The following is a 12115-nucleotide window of genomic DNA, read 5'->3' on the forward strand; positions in this document are numbered from 1 at the left end:
TGACTGCTAAAAAAAAATCTAGTGATTGGCTGGGCGCAGTGGCTCATACCTGTAATCCCAGCACTTTGGGAGGCGAAGGCAGGTGGATCATGAGGTTAGGAGATCAAGACCATTCTGGCCAACATGGTGAAACCTTGTCTCTACTAAAAACATGAAAAATTAGACAGGCATAGTGGCGGGCACCTGTAGTCTGGAGGCTGAGGCGGAAGAATGGTGTGAACCTGGGAGGTGGAGGTAGCGGTGAGCAGAGATCATGCCACTGCACTCCAGCCTGGGTGACAGAGTGAGACTGTGTCTCAAAAAAAAAAAAAAAAAAAAAATCTAGTGAGTTTCAGGAAACTATATATAAGATATTTGTCATTCATTGCTTAGTTTCCACCATAATTACCAATAGTCATTCATTTGTGTGTTCAACAAGTATTTACTATGTGCAATTACTGTCTTAGGAGGTAGAAATATATTCATTCATTCAATAAATATTTGTTGAGTACCTTTAATGTGTTAGCTATTGTTCTAGGAGAGTAGATATAGTAGTAAGCAGATAGCCAATAAAATAAATATAGACTATGGCAGGTGAGGTAGGGACAAAGAAGAGACATAAAAGACCATAAAAGAACAGAGAGTGATGAGGAAGTTGGATAGGGTTAAAAAAGACTTGTCTAGTAAGGTGATATTTGAACAGACTGCTGAAAGAAAGGAGGCAGGAAGCCATACAGGAATCTGGGGATAGAATGATCTAAACATAAGAAACAGCAAGTATAAAAGTCCAGAGGCAAAATATCCTTGGTGAGAAAAAGCAAAGAGGTATATATATTTGCAACACAGTGAAGGGGAGAGAGCGCTAGAAAATCTAATAGGTACGAGGAGGTGGAGATGGACTAGATTATATATGCCCTTGAAGGCAATACTAAGACCTCTGAATTCTCTTCCTCTTGAAACTGGGTTGAGCTTAGTAACTGCATTAGTCAAATGGCATGCTGGGACTCCTGATGCTAGATCAAAAGAAACTTTACAGATTATGCTTACTCTGGGGAAGGTAAGATGCCAAGTAAGACATCTGGATACTGTGAGACTGCCATATTTGGATAGGCCATAAGTGGCTGCTCTGGTCAAAAGTCCCAGTTGAGTAAGATATGCAGAGCTAGGCCTACAAGTGTACAAACTGTATGGTTGCATAGGGCTGTGCTAGTGCCTTCTTGAAAATATTTTAAAAATTATCACAGGAGCAGGCTAGTTATTGCAAGAGTAGGTTGCTATAAGGCAAGCCCAGATCCTGAACTCCTCTCTTATGCACACTCTCACTTGACCGTTTGCTCTCCCACTGTGGAACAGCACAGCATGATGGTCCTCACAAGATGCTGGTGCCATGCTCTTGGACTTCCCAGTCTCCAGAACTGTAAGAAATACATTTCTTTTGTTTATAAATTACTCACTCTATGGCATCCTGTGATGGCAACAGAAAATGGACTAAGATAGTCCCATAGACCTGTCTATTCACTAAAGTACCCTTAAATGTTCTTATGGGAACAGAAGAATCACCAGCTGAACCAAATTTGTGACACATAATAAAATAGTTGTTGTTTTAAGTTACTACTCTTTGAGCAATTTTGTGTGCAGCAGTAGGTAAAAAGATCAGTCATCTTATGAGCTGTTTCTGTGATATCCAAGTGGAAATACCCAGTAGATACTTCTGTGGGTTGAAAATAAATACTTGAGAACCATCAGCATATAGATGATATTGAAGCCATGGGACTGAATAATGTGACCTGGGGAGTGAGTGTAGATTGAGGGGAGGCCAGAAGATTAAGTCTTACTTTTTGCCCTCCAAGGTTGTAAGGACCTAACAAAGGAAATTGAGAGTAGCTTTGAGATTATAGGAAAACCAAGAGATAATAAAATCTAGGCGGCCAAAGAAAGTGATGTGCTATGGAGGATGCAATGATTAATGTTGTCAAATGCTACTGATCAAAAGAACATGAGGACTGAGAATTGTCTATTGGATTTGGCAATGTGGGATCATTACTGAAAGTGATAAGATACATTTCATAGAATAATGGCCATGGCAGAAAAGGAGAACAGGAAGTAGATCTAGCAAGCACGGAAACCCTTTCAATGAATTTTGCAGTAAAGGGAACCAACAACTGAAGAGAAATATAGATAAGGTCAAGGAGTTCTTGTTTTGTTGCTCAATGGGAAAGAGAACGATGCAGTAAAGTAGAAAAATGGATTATTCAGGAGCCAATTGGCAACAGAGACACAAATAACTAAGCAAAGTAATTTCGGATTGTGGTAAATGCTGTGAAGAAACTATATAGGATGCAGGACCTAGAGAAATGTTGGGATTTTACTTTGGATAAAATGGTGAGAGAAGACCTTTCCGGGATGTTTGAGTTAAGATCTAAAGATTTTCTTCAATCACCCCGGGAGAAGGATGAAGGGAGAAGAGAGAGAGAAGAAATAGAAAGATAGAAAGTTCAGGTGACCCAGCTGAGCTTAGTTGGGCATTTGGGGTGTGAGGAAAGGGGCCAGTGCTGTTAAAGAAAAGTGAGCAGGGCCGGGCGTGGTGGCTCACGCCTATAATCCCAGCACTTTGGGAGACGAAGGCAGGCGGTTCATCATGAGACCATCCTGGTCAACATGGTGAAACCCCGTCTCTACTAAAAACGCAAAAAATTAGCTAGGCATGGTGGCACATGCCTGTAGTCCCAGCTACTTGGGAGGCCGAGGTGGGAGGATCACTTGAACCCAGGAGGTGGAGGTTGCAGTTAATCAAGATTGTACCACTGCACTCCAGCCTGGAGACAGAGCAAGACTCCACCACAAAAAATAAATAAAATAAAATAAAATAAAATAAAATAAAATAAAATAAAATAAAATAAAATAGAATAGAAAAGAAAAGAAAGAAAAAGAAAAAGAAAAAGAAAAGTGAGCAGCGATAACTGGGCTGAAGAGGAGGCAGGTTCCAGATCTTGTCATTGTTTGTCAATCACAATAAGTTTAGATTTTATTGTAAGTGCAAAGGGAAGTCCCTGGAAGATTGTAAACAGGAGAATAGTTTAATATGATCATTAATAACATGATTAACAGAAATTTTATCATCTTGCATTTTGAAGTGCTTTATGATTTATAAGCACTGAATCTCATAAATGGAGACTCAGAGTTTTAATCATTTGCCTAAGGTGTGAGCACAGATCTGGACACCCAGCTCAGTGGTAAGTGCAGAGAATGGAATCAAACCCAGTTCCATCACTTGCAAAGCCAGTGATATTTTCCACCACTCCAGTCTGCTATTCTCATTGCTTGTTTACACTCTCTGCACACTGGAATTCATACTGATCACTCTGTGCCTCAACAGAAACTCTCTACTGTTGTCCCTTATGTCTTGTCTTTGATTCTTAAACACTTCAGAATCAGTCCACGCCTTTCACATTTTATGCCTCCTGCCACCCACCAAAAAGGTCAAGTGAACTTCTTCCTGCTCTCCTGCTTCTCCATCCCTTCTCACACTGAGCTCTACTGTTATTGTTGTCTGTTGCTCTTCATTTTATGAAATTATAATGACTTCTTAGAGGTCAAAGACTTTATCTTAATACTTCCTTCAATTAATCTTACTATGCACCCAATAGGCAATAATACGTGCCTCAGATAAATGAGGCAATGTGTTTCAAGGGCCAAAACTTGTTTTCATTTAGAGCTATAGAATGTCTATGTATTCTGAACAAGGTCAATGAAACAATCACAGAGGATGCTATTTCAAAATGTCTGGTGCAAGTAGCCCTGGAATTACTGGATGGCATTGTGTGTCATAGGATCAATGTTCTATAAGACCCTGGGGACATTTATGTTTACTGAAAAGATAAGCTTTTCAAATTTGATAGATTGAGAAAGTAGAAATGTTTCTACTATCTACAATTGAAAAATACTATTTTTTTGGTATTTTTAAAATGGATATGTCATCATACTTATTTGGTGGTACATGTGATACTTTGATGCAAGTATACAATGTATAATGATCAAATCAGGGTAATTGGGATGTCCATCATATTGAAAATACTAATTTACAATGAGAAACTTACTTTTATTGGTAAATGAAAAAGATTTGGTATTTTAAGCAGAAGATATTAGGAATTATGCCAGCTACATAAGAGTAGGTTACTAGAGACCAATATATTTTATTAAAATCAATGAGATTTGTGACTGGAACATATTGATTGAATTATAAAAGCCTGTAATATAGTTCTTCACTTGTGACTATTTAATTTTCATGTTACACTTTTCAGGCATTTCAATCATTAGTTTTCGGCATAAGTCAATGAGCAAAAGCACCTCTTAAATCTTTGCAATACAGGAAGGATTCCCAAATTAGAGAATGTATTTTAGTCAACACAGAATTTACCTTACAACGGAGTCAGATAAATAGTGACTAAAAATGTTCCATTGGCTCCAGTTGTCCCAACTCATGAAAAAGTCCCAAAGAGAAGAGCTGTTAAGTCCAGGTCTCTACCATCTTCACCATCCCCACATGGATGTGGGTCAAGGTAAATAAAATTTCCCTAATATTTCATTCATTTCCAATCAGCTACTGCCACATAGAAACAACAGTATGGTGCCAAATTTATTGCAGAAAAGTTTAAATTACTAAAGATTTGGTATAAGATAGGAACATCTGTATTAAATCATTATTTATAGGCAAAGATTATTAAAAATTTATTTTAACCTAGAACATAAAATTAGTGCAGCACGAGATTCATCTGCAGTGTAATTATTTCACTTTGTGTGGGAATGAAGTTATTCTTTTTGAGTTTACGTCATCAAGAGGCAAAAGGAGAAAAACCTCAACCTAAAACTGAAATTGCTTTACTTGTTAGGGTGGAAGTACAATAGAGCTACAACCTTAGCTACATATAGATTACAAAACTAAGGAACTACTTTTACAGTAAGTCAAATTATGAGATAATATTTTATACCATGAAATCCTAGTAATATATAAAAAAATCTGTCAAGAAATCTGCAAATGATTCAACAGCAAGTTGAGACTTGGAAACGAAAAGAATTGCATAGTAGTCACCTGTATCAACTTAGTTATAATTATGTAGATAAAACTATATGTAATTTTTTTTCATTCAGCATTCATTTATTCAATTAAATTAAATAGATAAAAATGGAGAACTTGCCACATATGAAGCACTGTGTTAGTCACCACTAGAGAAGCACAGATAAGTAAGATATGGTCTCTGTTCTGAAGGAGTTTATTGTCTGGTGGAGGAGGTGGACAAAAACTAGATGTAATACAGGTCTGGCTGTGACCAGCACTACATGATATAATAGCACACAAGAAAGTGTCATTGATTCTACCCAGAGGAGTCAGGAAGGCCTCACCATTCACTAAGGTGAATGGTAAGTAGAACTTCTATAGGCAGAGAGGAAATAAAAGCTTTCCAGGTAGAGGGGTAACATGATGGAACGTGTTTAATTATGGCTGGAACACAGAGCCCTGATAGGGAGTGACTAGAGACAAATCTACATGGGGGATGGGTTGGAGGTGGAACATAATGGACCTAAGGATAGATATTCAAACTAGGGTATTGACAGTCGGAATGAAAATGAAAGAGGGGCTTTGGGACATTTATGATTCTGCCTTGATTGGGCTCTTTCTGTGCCTGAAATGATCTCTGGGAGATTTTCTGCTTATTTTTTAAAAATCAGCTCCAATAGGCTCTTACAGAATAAGCCTTCCTCCACCTTGTCAGGCAGCAAAAGTCCCTCTACCCTTGGGGGTCCCATAGCATTTGGATGGGATTTGGGTCCCATATCATTCGTAGAGTTCTTATAGGCTACAGCCCATATGAACAGCGGGCTTTGAGGAGGGCTTCATTTTGGATCCACTGTTTGCAAGGCGGTTTTTGGTAGAGGTGGCCAGCAGGCAGCTATAATTTCTAATCTGTAGCTCAGAAAAGAAAAATAAACTTTAAGGTACAGATTTGGGAAGAATTTGCATAGAAATGGCCATAGAATTGAATAAAATTTAGGAAAGAAACTCTCTGTTTAATATATATTGAGTTTCAGATGTCTGTAAGATATGCATACTTGGTTGGGCACGGTGGCTCACACCTGTAATCCCAACACTTTGGGAGGCCGAGGTGGGTGGATCACCTGAGGTCAGCAGTTTGAGACCAGCCTGACCAACATGGAGAAACCCCATCTCTACTGAAAACACAAAATTAGCCAGGCAAAGTGGCACATGACTGTGATCCCAGCTACTCAGGAGGCTGAGGCAGGAGAATCGTTTGAACCCAGGAGGCAGAGGTTCTGGTGAGCTGAGATCATGCCCCTGCACTCCCGCCTGGCCAACAAGAGCAAAACTCCGTCTCAAAAAAATATATACATTCTTTATTTTTTTTTAATTCAGGACTAGCTGTGGACTTATGTCTTTGGTGAATTTATGATCTAGAAATGTGTGACCAAAAATAAAGTATACTGTTTGGTGGTAAGCTCAACATTTTTATTGGAGAAATTTAAAACAAGATAATATAAATTATTATTAATATAAAGCAAAGAAAACATTCTCTAAAAAATTGTAATTGTCAGTATTTTAATAAAAAATGGAATGCCTAACTGGGCATATACTACTTAAGAGAGTATTGGTTATAATTATCAGCAGCAGGATGCTGCTTATGTGAAAATCAACAGTTAGCTTCCAAATGTAAGTCAATTTTTGACTTTTTCCAGGTTGCGTCCCATACATGAGGAGACAAGAGGAATGTGTTGGGGTAAAGGAATACGTAAGGTAGGTCCTACAGGTGAGGAAGCCAGGATGAGAGGGACTGAAAAAAAGGGACTTGGGAATGAAGAACTCTTGGGAATAGGATTGGACGTGGGAGGGAAGTGCTCACGGAGGGAAGATACTGAAGGAATAATTGTAGACTCAGAAGGCTATCTACGAAAGAAACTGAGCAAGAGTCATTGCCAGGGAACCAAAAGCAGGGGGCAGGTAGGGAACCAAGAAGGGCCATAAAGCTGCAGACCAGGAAATCTGCCCTCTAAGAGCACAGAATTTAGAATGTACAGCAAATTTAGTAAAAGTAGGTGAGCATAGTATGGCTCAGCAATGACTCTCAAATGTTTCCACTGTGCACACATGATCGAGAATGTTCAAATGTTTTATGTTACCACAGGAGTATATATTTTCTGGCAAATTAACTGTAATTAAATCTCATTCTCACCCACTCACAAAAAGCCTATAAAAGTGCAAATGAGAAAGAGTGACATTGAATCCTCTCTCATTTATACAAATCACTGGCATGCATGTGCCCCCAGACAAGAGAAAGGGAAGCTCCAAAGCTATGGATTAAGAGGATAATAAATTAGGAAAGCAGACAGAGACAATTTTGTGTCTGAGCCATTTCAGGTTAAAAGGGAAGGCCCCTGTGGAACCTGTGGCCCATAACACCGTACGATGAAGAAGCTGTCAAATAAATGTGCCTTGAGAAGTAAAAAAAATATGTGAAAGAGAAAAACCTGAAGTGAGGGGCAAAAACTAAAGAGGACTAAGAAGATGGAGAGGATATGAACAAAAAAACAGGCAGTGTCCCAGGGAAGAAATGATGAGGAGACCGAGAATTTGGGAAGGGGTTCTAGGAGCAGAGATGGGGCAATTTGCATCTGCACTGTTTCACTGCTGGCCAGAAAGCAGGCATTGCCCCGAGATCGAGACGCCAGGCAGGGTGGTGAGGCCATTGAGCAGGGCGGCTCATAAAAGCAGTCTTTTTGTTGTGGAGTCAAGAGACTGGTGGGTCAGATAGACCAGTTTTTTCCCCTTTGTCCCCTTTCTTTGACTTTTGCAAGCTTCATGGGCAATGCGTATTTTGAAGTCTTTAAGTACCACTCAATCATAGGGGATTTTCCACAAGGACTTACAAAAATGCAGATTGCACTGTAAAAATGCTTTTCAGTCAATAAAAGTCCATTTTTACTGGGTAAATTTCTTTATGGTGTTTAACTTTGGTTCAGGTCCTGATTCCGAGAAGTGAAATTTGGTGCAGTGAGAAGGAAAAACAACGTGGAAAGAAGAAAACCCTGCGATAGCCATTCAAAACCCCACAATCAGACCTTGTTTATGTGATATGGATTCTGAGCTTTCTCTTAAAAAATGCATGCGATTAAGAAAATACTTTGAGAACCTAATAACAGTTCCCTGAAACCTGAGATCCACCTCTCATCTTTGTAACTCTTGGGAATGCAGCTAATAAGAATGTATGTTTTAATACACTGATTCTTAGCAACAAAGTAGTTCTTTAATTAGTACAAAACTCGAATAATGCATTGCCCATTGTTGTGCATGGCACATAACATTCGGTGACTTGTATGGGCATATTCGTTTACATATGTCACTGCTGTACCTGTAATTTAGTTTAATGCCAAGTGTGTGTGTTTGGGCATATGTGTGTGCATGCGTGTGTGTAAAGCTCTTCCCAACAGTCGTTTCATGGGACTTCTCAGTAGTAACTAAAACAGTGTTCATTTTAGGAAATCACAATCAAAGTGCCTTTTTTTTGCAGGTGTCCATAATATTCTTTACTCACACTAGGGCACTGAGTGACTCATCAACGGTTTTCCTTTTAGGAAATTATTTAATATTATCTTTTAAAAAGCGAAATACTTGGCTGAAGGAGCAATTCATTGTCCATAGTTTTGCCAAGAAAGGTGTTGAATTTTGAGTTAGTTAAATCAAAATAAAAGCACAGAGCATGAAATCAGCTCGTGAGACCCAGTCAGATGGTTAATTCAGAGGAAAGACCAGATGCAGATGATCTGACTGAACTTTTCCAGTTTTAATTTTTCTCATTTCTCATGTTGAGACATACAGTTTCCTGATCCAGGGAATCATTTCTTGGCAGAGAAACTGAGTTTTTCCCACGTGACCAACTTGCCCAAAAGGAGGATGTCTGAAAAACAGTGCATGCCAGGTCTTTTCAGTATCAATATCAATCTCCATCAAAATCATCTTGTCTCTACAGATGTTGCAGCTAGAAGCTTTGGATGAAAAGGGATTCCAAGAAAATGAGGCAATCTCATCTCAAAACTGTTGAAAATTACTCTCCTGTCTCTCGATGAACCGTCAGTAGGAAGGGCGTCGTTTATTCCCTCACTCCACACTGGATTCAAATGGGCTGATAGCAGGAGGATTAAAAAATTTTTCATCGTGAGTTAAAGCCCTAAGATTTAGAGTATTTTGTTTGTCTGAATGTCTAACTGGTACAAACCTTAGCAATCCATATTAAAATGGAGAATTCCTTCTTTTGGTATTCACAAGCATAACATACATAATCCTTTATCTCTGGCAAAGCTATTCACTTTTTGGCCTTTGGCTGGTCGATGTATACAGTATCTATAGTTATTGCATGCAAGAGTTCTCAACTGACTTGCAAACTCTTTGATCAAACCAGCTAAACTTGATTTTCCAGATTATTCAAGAGACAAGGCACACAACTATCAGCTTTACAAGTCCTGGCAAGCAATCAAGACCCCATGCTCCCCACTCCCTTTATCAGAATCAAAGGTAAACAGGGAGCCAGTTCTCATTTAAATATTTAGCATCGGGATCTTGCCTAGACTTTCAGGGTTGTAGGAGCAGAAGAAAAACAACAGTTGCCGTAAGAAAAAGGTTTCTTTGGCATGGATGCCAAACTAAATAATGACACCCAAAGCAAAAACATGCTTCATTGAAACTTGACTTTAGTCGATTCAGCCTACTTAAAACAAAGCTTTTTTTGTCATTTCAAAAGTGAACATTGTACTTTGCTCTGGCAGCCATTTATACGTTTTTGAATGATTCGCTTATACATAAATCTCCGGCCTCCAGGCCTTTCAGCACCTCAAACCCATGAGTGATTTGAAAACACAACTGAAAATTTCTGTATACAGCGCCTGCCTTTTCTTCCTCTTAACCTTTTAAACCATCCACTCTGAGTGACAATGTATTAACATACATCGTCATGGCACACTTCTCCCCGCTCCTGCTTTTATTACCTTGGAAGTATTTACAAGAGATCAAGGACTGTATTTCCTTTTCCTGAGGAGTACACGTTCTTCATCACCCCATCATCTCTTTCTTGCTTGCTCCGTGGATGCCACCATTCAATCGACTTCACTAAGGCAGAATTATTGGAAGACATCATTTGTGACCACCTTTGTAATCTGTGCAATCTGTAGTAGGAAGGCAACCAAAGAAAATCAGATTTCTTTTTTTTTAAAACTAAAGTAGCAATGTCAAGGCCTTTATTCAAACAGTGATAAGTCTGCTTGGTTAGTGAGCAGCTGATGGGACTAGCAGAGTATAAATGGTACTAGTTTGAGAATGTGTGGTGGTTTGGAAGGGGTTGAGGAAGCAGAGGACCGTTTTCTTAGCCCCTCTTTTCTTTGGAGGAGTTCTAAGTTAGCACTGATGGCATAGTCTTTGGTATAAGTGCCGTTCTAGAGGCAGGAGTTCTTGGTACATCCTGAACTAGGTCTCAGCACGTTTTCCAGTTAACTTCTTTTATTTTTATTTTTTTCTTCTAAAATTGGAAGGGGATGTCCCTATCGTTTTGGCTAAATTTCTAAATTGCCATTGCATCTCAGAAGTTTCCACAGATGTTAACAGAATACTTTCCTTACCTCGCTATGGCATCATCTGCTAGCTCTTGTTTGGCACTGCAGAGCAAGTTAATTGGGGGTTGCCTCTTGCATTAAAACCATACAGGTGTGACTGACAAGCATGGTGAAGTCAAAAGTGATACTTCCTACTACAGTAGATCCTCTAAGGGGACTGTTGAAATTGAGTCAAATTCTCCACAAGCTGCTCCAATGCCCCAGTGTAGCCATAAATTGATCTCTTAAAGCCAGTTCTGGGGTAGGATAAGTCCACCAACCATTATGGGACTTCCTTGAAAAGTCATTATTGCTAAGACCTACCTTTTAGAATAGATAAATATATTTAGAGACAGAAAATTCTTGTGGCTCTCAGCAGCTGTTGATGCTGTTGCTTACTTCATCTATGAGTGTGTGTGTATGTAAAACTGCACTCTTTTTTTTTATCCCGCCCCTCTGACAACTTCTTCCTAGTCTCCTTTGCTCTTTCCACTTGTTCTAGAAGTGCCAGCCAGGTAACATTATTTACTAGTAGAGTTTCAATTGCTGGTTCTATGGTAATAATTCTTTAATTTTGAGGCAACACTGTTCTTTAAGATTTTAGAGTCATTTATTCAACTAATAACTAGGTATCTGCACTCAGATGTCCCCCAGATACCTCAAACTCAACCTGTCCAACACTGTCATCGGGGACAAAACTGCATCTGTTCTGTGGCCTGTGACCTGCATCCCCGCGAATAACACAATATTTACCATGTTTGTTTAAGCCATAAACCCAAGAGCCCTTCTGATTCTTTCTCTTTACTGACCTCATCCATCTAATCAAACCAGGTCCTACTGATTCTATGTCTCCAAAATGTCTTAGATCTGCTCATTTCACTCCAGTCCCTTTGGCATTTGCCGTGCACAGCTCTGTGCCACATCCTGCCTGGGTTATTATTTGGACTTCTTGTTCTTGACCTTGGAGATAGACCTTTCTGGACTATAAGCCAAACCTGCCCTTCTCTTTAAAGCCATCAATAGCTCCCCTTTCTCTTTGGATAAAATCTAAGCCCCTTTACATAGCCTGTATAATATGATACTTTTTATACCCCTCCCACCTTATCTCTTCACTCTTCACTTCTTGAATGCTATCCTTCAGATACTGACTGTCTTTCAGTTCTTTCAAATGCTCTTTAACTTCTGTATCTTCCCTCATGCTGTTTGTAGCCTTTTGCCTGGTTCTATTTGCTCCTCCTTATACCTGGATGATGCCCAATTTTTAAGTCTCCTTTAGACATGGCTATTTCTAGGAATCCTTCTTCAATGTCTCAACTCTGGGTAATAGCACCTCCTATTGCCCATCTACACTCCTGCACATAACACTGTGGATTTGATGGTCTCTTTAAGAGTTTTCTATTTTTCACTCTCCCATAAGTTCTGTAAGGCCAGTGACTTGGCAAATGTCTATCATGTAGTAGGCAGTTAATAAATAGTGGCTGGGCAC

The sequence above is a fragment of the Chlorocebus sabaeus genome, chromosome 3, assembly GCF_047675955.1.
Source record: "Chlorocebus sabaeus isolate Y175 chromosome 3, mChlSab1.0.hap1, whole genome shotgun sequence".
In the NCBI taxonomy this organism is placed as follows: domain Eukaryota; kingdom Metazoa; phylum Chordata; class Mammalia; order Primates; family Cercopithecidae; genus Chlorocebus; species Chlorocebus sabaeus.